Source organism: Myotis davidii, unplaced genomic scaffold, assembly GCF_000327345.1.
Source record: "Myotis davidii unplaced genomic scaffold, ASM32734v1 scaffold19, whole genome shotgun sequence".
Lineage (NCBI taxonomy): Eukaryota > Metazoa > Chordata > Mammalia > Chiroptera > Vespertilionidae > Myotis > Myotis davidii.
Window position 1 is genome coordinate 573,843 of NW_006289854.1, and position 4,674 is coordinate 578,516.

Here is a 4,674-nt window from a genome sequence, read left to right on the forward strand (position 1 = left end):
GGGGGGGGGGGGGTCCCTTCAGCCTGTGTGCCCAGTCACAGTCCAGGACCCCTTTGAGGATGTCCACTTGTTGACTTAGGCCCACTCCCCAGGGGATCAGGCCTAACCTTGCAGTCAGACATCCTTTTGGCAGCCAGGGAGCCCTCAGGGGATGTCCAACTAAAGGCTTAGGCCCCCAAAGGATCAGGTCTAGACCGTTAGTTGGACATTCTTAGTTCTGCCACGGAGGTGGGAGAGGCTCCTGCCACCACCACTGTGCTGGCCAGCCATGAGCCAGCTTCTGGCTCAGCGGCACTCCCCATATGGATCTTCTGGGTCCCACCCTGCCTTGCCTTTTTTTTTTTTCTAAGACATTTCACTTTATTTAAAAGAAGCCAATATACAGGATATAAAGGGTATGATATTTACAACAGTACAGTAAACAGGTTGGTTTCCCGGTAGGATGAGTAGTCTTTCAGTAAGTACAAACCCCCTTTCCCCTTGATGCTCGACCCAGCTGGCAGACACACAGCAACAGTGGGGTGGGATGGGACTGCAGGATAGAAAGTCTCCCTGAAGGGATTAAAGTTCACGTAGATGCTAAAATGTCCACGAAGGGATCTTGGGGGTGAGGGGTGCCTCTGCCTCATTCCTTTGAGGGCCTGGCAGGAGGAATGCTTAGGGATTTGCCCCAAACTAACACATGGCCCACCCTCAGCCTGTAAATCTTTCACCCATGGAATATTCCCTTCCTGAGAGAATCAGCCCTAATCCCTCAGCCAGGGCCTGGAGGACTGTTTCTGTTTTCTGGAGTAAAAAGGTTCCTGTGGGTCAGGTAAGCTCTCTGCTTGGCAAGAAGTTCTGTAACAGAGCCACTGACCACACCCACCTCCTCTGGGCATGGAGCAGCTTGGGTTCTCAAAGCTCATCTCTCCAGCAGAACTGAAGGGAAGGCCATGTATACCCTTCTGTCCCTCACCCTTCACATGCCCAGAACCATCAGTGTCGTACTTCCTAATTCCTATCACTGAATTTCATTAGTTTCAATACTGCTTTACTAATCCTGAATCTAAACAGAGTGGTTCAAAAAGAGATCATTCTATTTTTAAAGTATTTAGTGATGTACCTGTGAGCTTTGCATGGACGAACTAAGCAACCCTTTCTTGTACATCAGAACCTGCATACACATGTAAAAACAGGGCCCATTTTTGACAGATGTGAAATCACCGTTTATTTGTAATAAATAATTACACAATCTAAAAAAAAAAAAAAAGACCTGGCTTCCGCGTGTTCTGGGTCCCTCCCTGCCTCATCGCCAGAGACATGATCGGGTCCCCCGCAGCCAGGCAGAACGGCTTCCGCGTGTTCTGGGTCCCTCCCTGCCTCGCAGGGTCACCAATCACCGCCGGGGTGGGGGGCAGGGAAGAGGCAGATGCTGGCAGCCTCTTTCCCGCCCTGCCCGGCTTCTCCAATCACCCTGGGGGCCGCCTTTACCCTGCAACCAGCTCTTGCTTGCCGCCTGGATTTCCGATCACGGTTCTTCCGTCCTTCCCCTTTCGCCTCCCATCATTGAGCCTACGTATGCAAATTAACCGCCATCTTTGTTGGTGGTTAATTTGCATATTGACCTGATTAGCCAATGGGAAGCGTAGCGGAGGTACGGTTAATTACCCTTTTTAGAAAGGATGATTGGTGATTTGGAATATGTGGGCTCACTGAATTATACATATCTTCCAGATGCTGACACATTATTACACACTATCCAAAAAACTATACAAATTAATATCACCACTAATCAAATTAGAAACATGTTTAATTGTTGAGAGGCTATCAAGCATTACAATGGCAGAACCACGCTTTCCAAAATTCTAATTTTGGCTTGAAAGCTCAAATTTTATCATTGACCACAAATACTATGTTATATTCCTTAAAGAGGCAGGCTCACTTCATTTTCAAGTAAATGCTAAATAGTCAAGTATGACTACCCACAGTACATCACTTGTTTTGTTTTTTTTAGGTAAAAATAGAGCTTCATAAGAAAAGCACTAGCTTAGTGCTTCACAAATCAAACAATCATACATGTGTCCTTCTCAAAACAGCCATTCTACTTTTTAGAAACAGCTTTATGTATAATTCCCATTTTATCACAGAATGTTTAAAAGAAATTCAAAGATCACCATTTAATAAAACTAACATTACTGATTCATCAAGGACTTTTAATAAACTTGTATACGGTGAAGAAATACAATGACTACGACCACAATGCTAACTCTGCCTTGATTCTTCCTAAGCCCTGAATAGTATTAGCCATCATTTCTTTTGCACCATTGGTGCAAGTGTCAGTAGAGTATAAAATCATACCTCAGTCCTGTTATGAAAATAGTTTGGCTTTTATGTACTCCTTGAAAGGATCTCAGGAACTCCCACACCCCAAGGCTTCCACAGGTCGCTCCGTGAACCACTGCTACAAACAATATTAGTATCCATCAACATGTCCCAGTTCCAACTGATGACCATATCAAACTACTCCAATCCCTTTTGGTGACAGCCCCACAAATATTTGTGAGAAAAGTTATTATATCCCCCAAGTCTCTTGCTAAATATCAGCAATCGGAATACAGTTTCCATCAGGGCATTATACTCTGTATTAATGCAGTGGTTCTCAACAAAAAGATTTTGCCCCAGAGTAAATATGGCAACATCTAGTCTTTTTTTGGTTATCACTACTAGGAAGATGGGGCTGCTGAAACCTAGCAGGTAAGGAGCCGGAATGCTGTCATACACTCTACAATACACAGGACAGCCCCATGAGAGATTATACAGCCCAAAATGTGAGAAACTCCATTAATGAACCTCATTACCATCAAAACTGTTGGAAGCTTTCATCACCATGGCTCTTAAATCATATGAACCTTTCAAAATTATATATGCAATTATGTATGATTTTTAGACAAAATATGGGCTTGTTCACAATGTTGTATAATGCCCTAAACTTCAATAATTTATTTTGATTTGGTCCAGTCTGACAGCTCACCTACCCACCCAAATTTGACAGGACAGGCATACCCAAAATTAAAGTCAAAGTCAAACCTTAATATAGCCTAGAAATCACAATTCAAAACTGCAAAGGAACAAAAATTAAAGACAGCTGACGCCAGAACATGAAAAACAAAGCAAATTAATGAGGGAAAGGGTCTATCTAACTAGGCAGATTTGGTCTTTTGTTGTACACTTTGGGCTAAAAATGAGAGGGCTAATGAAAAATTTGCCTTATTATTGACATTTCAAGAAGCACACTGGAAAAACAATAACCCGGTATAAATTTGCTGTCTTGACTCTGTATTCCATCTCACACATTTGAACTACTGTCTAAGAAATTCAAGCACCTAGGTTTTCAAAGGAAATGTACACATCCCTTCTCAAAGAAAGTTTGGGAAAAGTAGGTATAAACGGACTTTCACTTTCTAGAAAGACAATTTACTTGAGCTATTTCCTCATTGAAGTCTTTTAATGCATACATTTCCTATCACTGATCCATTTTTAAATACAGCCAAGATTACCAGAAAGAGAAGTCCCTTTTCAAAAGCAGCAACAAAATGTGAGCTAACACAAAGAAGTCACATGGCATCACTGCACACATTTAGGTTTATTGTAATAGCTGCTGAACGGGAAAAGGCCACAAAAATCTTGCTCAGACAGGGTTCTCCTGGTGCCTCTTTTCACCGTTCTCTGAAAGGATGAATCAATTAGGAATCCTGCAGATTCTAAGATCTTAGGTCTGTATATTTAATTTAACAAATGTTCTCATTACAGAAGTATGTTGCTAAGCCTCTTGACAAAATGACAGGAGCGGGTGAAAAAAAGGAGTATGAAATTCCTTTTGAAACGATTGTGTAAAAAGCAGATGTCTTTAAGGCCTGTGTCAAAGTTAGAGTCTCACCTGTAAGAGACACGCACACACATACACGGATATATCTACACTCACATACAGGGTGAGGGGACAGCAGATTCACAGTTGTTTTTATGGAACACAATAGTTAATAAATAACACAAAAATAAACTGTTTCTCTAAACCCTAAGCCTACTTTTGCCCCCACCCTATCTAAATGAAACTGTAAAGCTATCATCGATAGGTGCAAAAAAAGAAACTGTCTTTACTTAAAAAACAAAAACCTGATGTGCTACAATAGGTGTCTAGAAACCATTATTTTGCATTTAAGTAAAAATGCGAGTGTCAAGGACATACCTCGTTTTGGAGCTACAAAGAAACCACCTCCCTCCCTCCCCCGTCTGACAGGGGCACTCCACTCTGAAATGCAGTCTCACTAGTTAGGCCTCAACGCGGCTGTACACACGCAGAAAACAAGCTGCATGTAACCTGTCTATCCCAACGACGATCTCTAAAATGACATCGCCTCCTTTCAGCGAGAAAGGGGAAACTTTCTAAAAGTGTGAAATGCAGGCCTAGTGAGATTCCAAGGCACCAAGGGGACGGCTGCAGGTCTACAATCGGAAAAACACAAAGTATCGGGAAGAGGTGGCGGGAGGAGGACGCATGTTGCAATTCGCGTGCAAATCCCATCAAAACAAACCGGGGCGATCTAGCGACGCGGAAGCTGCCGCGTGTCGGAGGGCACCCGGCCGGCGCCCCGCTCCGGGTGGCGGGAAGGCGGGGGAGGAGGGATTCGAACCGCG